Source organism: Leguminivora glycinivorella, chromosome 18, assembly GCF_023078275.1.
Source record: "Leguminivora glycinivorella isolate SPB_JAAS2020 chromosome 18, LegGlyc_1.1, whole genome shotgun sequence".
Taxonomy (NCBI): domain Eukaryota; kingdom Metazoa; phylum Arthropoda; class Insecta; order Lepidoptera; family Tortricidae; genus Leguminivora; species Leguminivora glycinivorella.
The window spans coordinates 11,975,605-11,986,514 of NC_062988.1; positions in this window are offsets into that span (position 1 = coordinate 11,975,605).

The following is a 10,910-nucleotide window of genomic DNA, read 5'->3' on the forward strand; positions in this document are numbered from 1 at the left end:
CGATTTTGTAACCCGTAGATGTCCATGGGCAGCGGTCTATATAACTCATTTATGATGATTATGGTATTTTTCCAGATCTTCATCGTCCTAGTCCAAGGAACACTATTGGAGAAAATTCTGCTACATCAAATGAAACTAACACAACTGGTAAGATGTTTTTAGGTGGATCTGCATAGGGACGTTTTCATACTAAATTTCTTGCAGGTTTTTAGGATGTACGATCCGCCTGGTGATAAGCAGTTACGGTAGCCTATGACGCCTGCCACTCTAGAGCCTCCACATGCGCGTTGCTGGCCCTTTAGGGTACCTTTCCACCAGAGATGCGCTACGTGGATCTGTTTGATATCCACCAATCATGTTCATGTTACACTAAGCATAGCTCTAGTAGGAACGGGTTCGACTTTCATTTCATACATTCATTTATTTATTGATAAAATAATATATTTTACATGTCGATGTTGTTACTTAACTTAATTTTGATTAAGTTTAAATTAGGCACTTATTATTCTCTTTATTTATTTTCTTTCTTAGGCTAGGCTGTTTATAATATGAATATAAAAGTAAAATACAAAAACACATACAAAACAATATAAAACACATATAAACACATTATAAAAAACCTAACCTAGGGTGCCGCCAGCAGCGGGACAGGGCCCAAGCTGCCGGTGGTTAGGGCTGCAGAGAGAGGAACCGTCGAACTATCCGCGCTGTGTCCAAGATCACCGCCTTCTGCATCTGGCCCTTGATCCAGCCACCTAGCGAGAGTCTCTTAAGATGTTGGTCGAGACTCTTCGCTATGAGACCGTTCACTGAAACGACTATCGGAACAATGATCGTTGATTCAACATCCCACAAGGCGGTTATCTCGTGGGCCAAGTCTAGGTACTTACTGGACTTGTCCTTCTCGGCTTTCACGAGATTCTCATCATGGGGGATAGTGATGTCAACAAGCACTGCCCGGCGTTGCAGTCGATCTATTATCACAATGTCAGGTTTATTGGCTACAATAGTCCTGTCAGTGATAATAGATCGATCCCAATAGAGCGTGGCACGACCATTTTCGAGAACTGGCGCAGGTATGTACTTGTAGTATGGTACTTCGCGGTCCACAAGGCCGTATTGAAGAGCAAGTTGCTGGTGAATAATCCAGGCTACGAGATTATGTCTGTGCAAGTACTCGCCGTTAGCAAGATGAGAACAACCGGAAATAATATGCCTGAGTGACTCTCCGGGACGGCGGCATGCCCGACAAATGTCGACCGTACCGTCCTTCAGGATATATTTCCGGTAGTTGTTCGTCATCATAACTTCGTCCGCAATTGCACAGGCAAAACCCTCGGTTTCTCCGAAGAGGTCCCCGAATCGTAACCAGTTCACCGATGCGAGCAGATCTACATCGGGTCCCGTGAGGGCCTTGTAGAACCGCCCGTGTAGCTGCTTGCTCTCTCATACCGCCTTGCGGTCCGCAGTACTTAGTATCACAGGTTTGCGCCAGTTCTGTTTCGCCAAGGAGAGCGGCGTGAGGTTTCCGTCCACTGCCACCACATAACGATGCATCCCGCACTCGTTGTTAAGGAAGTAATTCCTGAGATTGTACACCTCACGGTTGTGGAGATCTTTGGCGTTTAGGAAGCCTCGACCTCCGCACTTCCGTGGGATGTACAATCTCATAACAGACGAGCGCGGGTGTAACATACGGTGTGTGGTAAGCAGTGAGCGGACCCTCCGATCCAGGGCGTCCAGCTCAGTCTGGGTCCACCGTAGTATGCCAAAGGAGTATATGAGTAGAGGCATTACCCAGGCGTTAAAGGCGCGCACTTTGTTGCCTTCTGACAGAAGACTGTTAAGGACTTTTGTCAGCCGACTGAAAATTCGCTCCTTCACCGACCGTCTAATGCCAACATCCTCAATACCCAACGACTGTGACATACCAAGGTACTTATAGGTTTCTGATTCAGAGATAGATCTGAACGACATCTTCTCAGAAAGTTGTAAATTTTCTGAATTTACAACCTCCCCCCGCTGCACATGCATGACCGCACACTTATCGACACCAAACTCCATTCTGATGGCGGTACTGAAAACTTCTGTGGTTTTCAATAGCACCATCAGGTCTTGGGTGTTCGGTGCAAATAGTTTGAGATCGTCCATGTACAGAAGGTGAGAGATGACTTCACCCTCTCTCCGAAGCCGGCAACCTAGCCCAGAATCCTTCAGCAGCGTGCTGAGGGGATTCAGAGCTAGGCAGAACCATAATGGACTCAAACTGTTACCCTGGAATATTCCTCGCTCAATCTTTATGAAGTCCTGCGGGCCAGGGGGGCCATCCCTGCCTCCTGGTTGACGAAGTACTGTGGTCCACTGCCCCATACATGCAGCCAGGAAGGATATTAAAGCTGCATCAAGTTTATACAGCTCCAATACCCTTCTCAGCCATGAATGAGGCACCGAATCATAGGCCTTCTTATAGTCAATCCAAGCGGCCGAGATGGCCCCCTTGTTCCGCCGAACTTGTTGGCAGATGGTCATGTCTATGAGGAGGAGCTCTTTAGTACCACGGGACCCAACCCTACATCCATTTTGAGCGGGAGCCAGAATGATGTTAGCGACAATATGCGCATTAATTTTTGCTCTCAAAATTAGTATTTTACATAACTTTCATCTAAGTCGTAGCACGCGAGGTTTGTTAAAAAAGATTTAAGTTTGTTTGCGAACAGTCTATCGCTCTGTATTTCTACTATTTCGGGTGGAATTGAGTCGTATAATTTGGCCCCAATGACACTGAAATACTTCCGAGACTTGGCGAGTTTACATTTTGGAATCAATAAACGATCACGCCTACGAGTACTTCTGCTGAGCGCGCGAGCGACGCGGTATTTACAAGCAGATAAGATGTATACTCCTGGCAGTGTTTCAGTCTCTGAATCTCTAAAGTCTTTCGCGGGGTGGTCATAGGGTTTTCGGGTAATTATTCTTATGGCACGTTTTTGCATTTTAAATGCTTTTTCACGGTCAGCCGCTGTTCCCCACAGAAAAAACTGTGTGATACATCTTCTCCTAAAGCATTTAGTACCCTCATGTGCCGTTCCAGTTCGTTGTAGACACGACGACAGTCTGTAATCATTTCATTGGCCGGGGTTATTTTACCGAGTGCCGCATAATGAGCATCCTTGATATAGTTTTCTCTTCCATACCGTGCTTTAAGTGTATTAACTGCTATAATATAGTTAGCGTTCGTTTCGTAGCTTGCAGACCTTCTATTAAATTCCTAGATTCACCCTTTAAGGCTGATGATAAATACAAATATTTATCCACATCTGAAAAATCACGCTCATCAATCTGCGATCTGAACTGGTCCCAAAAGGAGTACCAGTTCAGAATATCTCCATCAAATGAAGGCACTCAATATTGGCAGCTTTCCGGTTCTGCATTTAGATTTCACTTAGGAGCTCCTCCGCTTCCAACTGTAGTGTAGATATATTTGATATTTCATCTGCTGAAGGATTGTTCACATATTTGAAATAATTATTTAAGTCATTGTTCAGTTTCAGTAAAACACTTTCTAATTTTGATGCTACTACTTGGGCATTAAGAATTGCTTCTTGCGGGGTCTCCTTACTGATAGTGTCACTTATCTCCTTAGCTGAGACGGTAAGTTGTACAAGTCTGTCGGAAGTTACTTTTAAAATGGTGTCCCAAATTTCATCCATGTTTAAATCATTTGAAGATCTGTGAAATACCTATTGACCTTGTGTACAATTTAATGCAATTTCAGGTAATTTCCAAATGAAAACGAACGTAGTGAATAAACTTCTTGATTTCATAGCACTTACCGTGTAAGTTGCACCGCTACGTTTTCCTTGTCCAGATGATTTGTCCACAGAATATGAATAACTATATACGAAAATAGGTAAGTGTTTTCCACCTTTTACACAGTATTTTCGATTCTTAACCACCTTTTCATGAACTTTAAAGAAAGTTTAATCTAAACGACGCCGGTAAAAGAAAAATTTTCACTTTGACGTTTGTCAACGACCAAAACCCCGCGTTCTAAAGCTGTATTTTTCTAACTAAAATATATATTTAAAATTAAAATCGATAATCGTGACAATTTATTTCCATCACCACGAAATATTAGAATCGGTTTTCGAAACGATACCTATCGAAACACATGAATTAAATATGTCAAACAATATGTTTCCACTTTAACAAGTTTCATGTTACCATCAACAGCGATATTAATACATACGAAACACCATTTGAACAATACGCTGTTCTCTCAGATTATCAATATTATATCCCGTCTCTACAGTCCGAGCAAGTCATTTTACTCTTACCCAACATTGGGTTGGTGTCTTTGTATTATTGGTTCAAATTCAAATTATAAAAAAAAAGTATTTAATACCAATGTACAAAAAGATTACTGTACTTATGTATAAGTATGTGGCGTCGCACTGCCTCACCAGCCCTTAATTATAATGTTAATATTGGCTGCATTGACCCGGCCTTCAATCGAAGACCGGGTCACTGATTGGTCGAGCTAGGGCGGGTGAGATATTCCATTCACTCCATTCGCTCTAGCTCTCTGTTTTCTCTGCCTTCGGGATAGAAACCACATAGAACTTATCTGTACGTGTATAACTCGCTGTATCCGTACGTGTACCTACGTTAAGATTTAAGTCATCCATGTAATCCGCCCACATCATGCAATACACGATAATCTTCAAGGCTCGTCTTATTATCACCGAAATCACCTGCTAGGTTCCCCTCAAGCCAAACTGGTGACCCCGACGTGATCCGCATCGTGCACCGACGGGATCCGCATCATGCAACCTTCTTCGCATCGTCCAGTACCCCCTTCTTTCCGGCCGGGCACCACCGCCGCCGTTCCTGAGGACTTCGGCAGCTGGGCGCGGCCTCCCTTTTCTACCTGCCGCCCGTGCCACCACAACCACATGGCACCCGGGCGCCGCTGCCGCATCCGCTGACAACACACCACACCGGGCGTAGCAACAACCCGCCCGTAGGCACTCGGCGCTTATGCCAAATGGGCGTGGCCGCTGACTCTAGTGCCGCGTCCGCACGTTTGGCAAACCTCTACATCTACAAGCCTTCACAAAACGTGTGGATTGAGTGTTTGGCTTGGTTTGCGTGGGTTTGCAAGCGCTTGTAGCCGATCCGTCCAGTGTCGGTTTTTTTGTGACAAGTCAAAGAGATTTGCCGCAAGCGCTTGCGACGCGTACACGTTTGTGCGCAATCAGTCTCGTACCATCAGACCATAAAGATGAAAAAAAGTTGCCCATGCATGGAATCGCATTGGAATTGCATTAAATAAAACAGTAAAGGAACTAAAAGCAAAAAAAAAGAAATGCTTATGGTCACAATTAGAAAACATTTAAAAAAACCAAGACAGTAGTATTCGTTCTAGTGCAGGTAGGTTAACATTTATACTAATTAGACTCTGTTCAGATTAACTTGTCTTATTTAGTAAACACGTATGTAACCTCAAAACATAATTCTTCTATTTCAAATTGCCATTAAATCGTAAATAGAACAATTGAATTAGGTATATGGCCGAGACAACAACCTCGATGTCTGCCATGCTTGCCTCCTCACAAAAAACTAAGGATCTGGCAAGCGTGTGGATAGCGACGTTTGATTTGCAAAATCAAGCCAAACGTTTGTAGAGATTTGAAGTTTGCGGCCAGTGCCAAGCGTGCGGACGCGGCATAGGGTGTGTAGCAGGCTAGCGGGTGGTATTGAAATAGATATTTTTTGTCTCAAATGACTTACACTAACTGCATGGTGTGGTGCAAACCAGTACAAACGTCAAGGCTGGTCTTATTATCACCGAAATCACCTGCTATAGGCTCCCTTCAAGCCAAAAGTATTATGTAAATTAAATATATTGTAAATATACACAGCAAAAAGGAGCGTACAAGTTCCAAGGAGGGTTCGGGTTGCCAACGACACAAAGGACAATAGACGGAACAATTTAGTTCCGCAAGTCCTCCCGTCATCAGCACACCGCACTCTCGTTGAGCTCTGGCAGCCTTACTCACCGGCAGGAACACAACACTATACTTATTTATTTTTGTATTATCACGGGAAGTCCATGGATTTTATGCTTTTAAAGCCTTGGTTCAAGATCATCAGCAACAATACCAATCGCCTAACATATCTATGAGCACTTTATGATCATCGAAATGACACCCATATAGTTTTGTGCCTATAAATTAATGGAAATAAGTGGTACCCTTTCCAACAATGGTAGTTTCTTACTTTCATACTAGTTGTTTTAACTTGATGATATGGGATTTAGTAATTTTTAAGAATACATTTAGCAAAAACTGGGCCTTTTTGAACAAAGACAAATAGAAGTAACCAATTAGGTAATAAAAATACTATAAAAACCTATTTCATCAATTAGTTTTTTTGGGGAAACTATTGAAGTGTAACTAGAAAGTTAGGATTATTTATATAGTAATTTTTACATCATAAGTACCTAATAAATTCATACTTAGCAACATTCATTGTTTAGAATGACAAATCTAAAATTACTTAACAGACATTTTCCTCCTTTAAACCCATGACAATTCCTGAACTTCGATCTTCCATACAATTTCATGACAATTCCGAAACATCGTTCTCAAGCAAGAACAAACAACCAAGCTAGCAAACATTTGGAGCCTTTTAAATTTAGTGCGCTGCAACACTAACAACCCAATGAAAGCACTATGCCACCAGTAGTACAGTGGCTACTTGGTCACTTTCATTTCAACTGCACAATTTATCATGAAAGATGTGAACCCAAGACTGACATCAACAAGGACGCAACAAAATAATAATATTTCATTTGAATATTTTTTTGTTTTCGAACTGACATCGTACAATCACAAAGCGTAACAAACGGTATGTTAACAGTTTAACACCTATCAATACTTATTACGGGACAAAGATGTATCCATAATCATAATCCATAATCTAAAGTAATATAGGTGAATCAAAGACTGTATCGTTAAGTATGAGGACAACTTTGAGTAGCCGTATTTATTTGCTATTATATTTTTTTCTTAAAACAAGACATAGGCTTAATAAGGCACATAATAAGGTTCACATTTTGTCCTAGAAACTCGACGTAAAGCAAGTGGTTTAGACAGTATTGACTTAATCCTCCCGAGTAACAATTACGATTCCGGACAAATGCTACTAGAAAATTCACTAAGTGCGTAAAAAACGATACGATTGCGAAAAAAAATTGTACTGTGTGAACCTCAACGACATATGATCCACAAAGCAGAATATCTGGACATAGTCTAGCCATAGTTATTTTTAAGAAATAAAGTTCAGGATCTGTGTATGGCGGCCATTTAGAGAATGTGGCATGGTGCTTCCTCTAACTCCGACTTTGATGTCGAATTTAACTATCATACACTGTTTATATCGATTTGGTTTAGGCACTGTTCAAACACCGTGAATGTCAATTAGACTTTGGCCTATGGCTAATTTTTTTATCTGTTTCTCTCATCCTGCTTGCATCAAAAATTTACGACAATCCGGAACGTTGCTCAAAATAGCGTTTTTTTTAATTATATAAATTCACCGCATTTATTCTGCAAGTACCCAATTGAAAAACCATGAAGAGGACTCTTAAAGAATATATTTTGGCAGCATATTAACCTTTGTTTGTTGAAATCGTGCAAACAGTCATTGAAATATTCTCAAATTAAGCCAGATAGGGGTTGTCCGAAATTTATTTGCTAGACCTTAATGAAAGTACCATAAAGTCTCTAAAATAAAATAAAAATTAGACTTTCTTATATCAAATAGTGCTTACCAATACCTTCAGATCATACTCTCGGAACATAATAATATAAAATTATGCACATGTCAACATTTAGACGAGGTTTGTTTTGTCCTTATACTTATCGATACAGTCCTCAGTTCAGTTTTTTAGTTCTCATGGCATCTGTCCATTGGGACAATTTTGCCAGTGTCAAGGTTGAGTGTAGAGAGGAATCCTGTAGGTCTAAACCTAGATGCTTCAAATGTGCCCAACCCCATGAGGGTGTATCCTGTGTAGTCCGCCTGGAACAAGCCACATGCCTGTTCTGCAGCGGCCCTCATTTGGCCCCTAATCCTTCCTGCCCAGAACATGGTCGGCAGAAGTCCATTAAACTGGTTATGTCCGAGCATAACATTTCATATACCTACTGAAGCTTCCCGCGGGTTTCGGCCTGTGCAACGTTAGTTCGCTGATTCTGTCTGCCCAACCCAGTCCCATTCCCCCCCCCCTGTTGATCACAATCCCCCTCAATCTTCTGCTCTCCCTCCCAACCATTCTTCCTACAGGAAAACAGTATTTATCCCTCGCTGTCCTCCCCCCTTCCCCTGGCAAAGCTATGACAGGACCGCACATGGCTGCTGTCTAAATAACGAATATACGTGCCAGACACGTGGAAAAAGCAAATAACTATGCCTATCCTTAAACCAGGCAAAGACCCAAATGATGCTATGTCTTATAGACCTATAGCCCTTTCCTCTGTGTTAGCTAAAATTCTGGAACACCTTGTGAAAAACAGACTTGAATGGATTCTAGAATCCAAAGGGATCATTTCCTCCTCACAATTTGGCTTTCGTAGAGGGATGGGAACTATGGACAGTTTGAGTATCCTTACCATGGATATCCGTTTAGCATATTCAAGGCGAGAATTTCTGATGGGCATTTTTATTGATGTAACCTCTGCTTATGACAACGTCCAACTTCCGCTACTCAGGCAGAAAATGCTAAATCTGAGTTTTCCGGCAAAAATGGTCAACGTCATTAGCAATCTCTTCAAGCACCGGTTGATTTAAGTTCGACACCAGGGCTCCCTTCTTTCCCCCAGAAATGTCTGGAAAGGACTTCCTCAGGGTTCTGTACTAAGTCCCATGTTATACAGCCTATACGCTGCCAATCTCGATAAATCTGTTAACTGCTTCTGCGACCTTCTCCAATATGCTGATGATATCGCCCTTTATTTTGCCTCCAAGGATGTTTCTGATTGCACAGTGGCGTTAAAACTCCGCTCTCTTCTACCTAAACACTTGGCTATCAAATCATGGGTAATCCCTTTTAGTTGCTAAAAGTTCAGTTGTTGTTTTTACTCGTAAATATCAATCCCCTGATATAGAGATAATTCTTCATGAGTGATTGTAACAGAACAAGCGTCTATGACGAGGAAATGGACTGGTTATTACATATAAAACTTACGGCGAATCAACTTTTCCTTGACCAACTTTTTAGTGCATATTTCCTTCGAGATTTCATTGAATATTTTAACAAATAATATCTGGGATGCTTAATCACATGTTTAGTCACGTCTTCACTCATAAAATTCACTATTATTCGATGCACAACTTATTGGAAAAAGCTTATTTACAAACTATATTCACATGGATGGATTGTTGACGTTAACAATCTGCTCTGTCAGCTGCGTAACGTTCCGATATTATGTCTTGGTTTCATTTACAAGTCAAAGAGGTAATAATCACTGATATTGATTATTATACTTCCTGAATATATCATTCAATGTAACAATTAGGAACAAATGTGATCTTTCATTGCGAAGTTACTTACTAAATTGATTTAAACAATCTTTCACAAAATAATATTTACGTAAAAATATTTATCGATTTACGGAACGCTATTAAACTAGATAGGTATCAATATCAATAGCTCTAAAACACGTGCAATCATGCAGGTGTTACTACTGATAGGTAAACGATTATTTGCTGAGAGAACATGGACGTTAAATGTATAGGGTGTACGGCTTAGTAAACAAAGCAGTCTCCAGTCTCCATTATGTCTCCAGTAGGTCTCCAGTCTCCAGTATGTCTCCATTATGTCTCCAGTATGTCTCCAGTAGGTCTCCAGTCTCCAGTATGTCTCCATTAGGTCTCCAGTCCCCACTATGTCTCTGTTATGTCTCCATTATGTCTCCAGTATGTCTCCATTATGTCTCCGTTATGTCTCCAGTCTCCATTATGTCTCCATTATGTCTCCAGTCTCCAGTATGTCTCTGTTATGTCTCTGTTAAGTCTCCAGTATGTCTCCAGTCTCCATTATGTCCCCAGTCTCTGTTATGTCTCTAATAGATACTATAAAAGGGTCGGAGCGAGCCGACGCGCGTCACTCTTACAATATCCACAAGACTAACAGTGTCTCTGGCTTTCGTGTGTTATACTGGTGAGTGAAGTTGTTCTGCTATTATTTCTCTGTTTGTTTTTACTTGGAAATTATTCTAAGTGATTGTAAACTTTGAAATTGTGTCTCTGTTTGATTGTGCGGGGACAATATCGTCGTACAGTTGAACAGACCTGTGGTGGAATTGCTTTACCGTCAGTTGTGGGGTTATTTTAGTGTTCTATTTATAGTGTAGTGTTACATTTAAATTGATGTGTATAGTGAAGTTTTCTGTGCTTTGTTTCAAGAGTGCCGTTAAGCAATACAAAGACTGGGTCGATGTATGGCTGGTGCTTGGAGATAATTCTGTGTTTGGTTTTGTAGGGAGAAATTCTTGCAAAACTAAGCTTAGAGCACGTAAAGGAAACTTCATTCGTTTGTTTAGTTGGTCAGTAAAATTGAACTTAGTAATTTTCTAAGGGGTTATTTAGTGAAAGTTATAAGCCAGATCATTGTTTGTGACAGACTGTTGTCCGGCTAAGCGCTTTATACCTCGCGGTGTTAAACATAAGGCGTTTAGGGGTCTTTTTGTTCCAAGTGGAGGCTTGGGCGCTTTTTTATACTTACAAAAGCGTATTTTCTCACCGGTCTCAAAGAGTCCAACTGTTAGATGGAAGTGAGGACTTTCACGATTGACGAAAGACATTAGGAGTAATCCTTGCTCACTGAAGTCGGCAGTATTTGA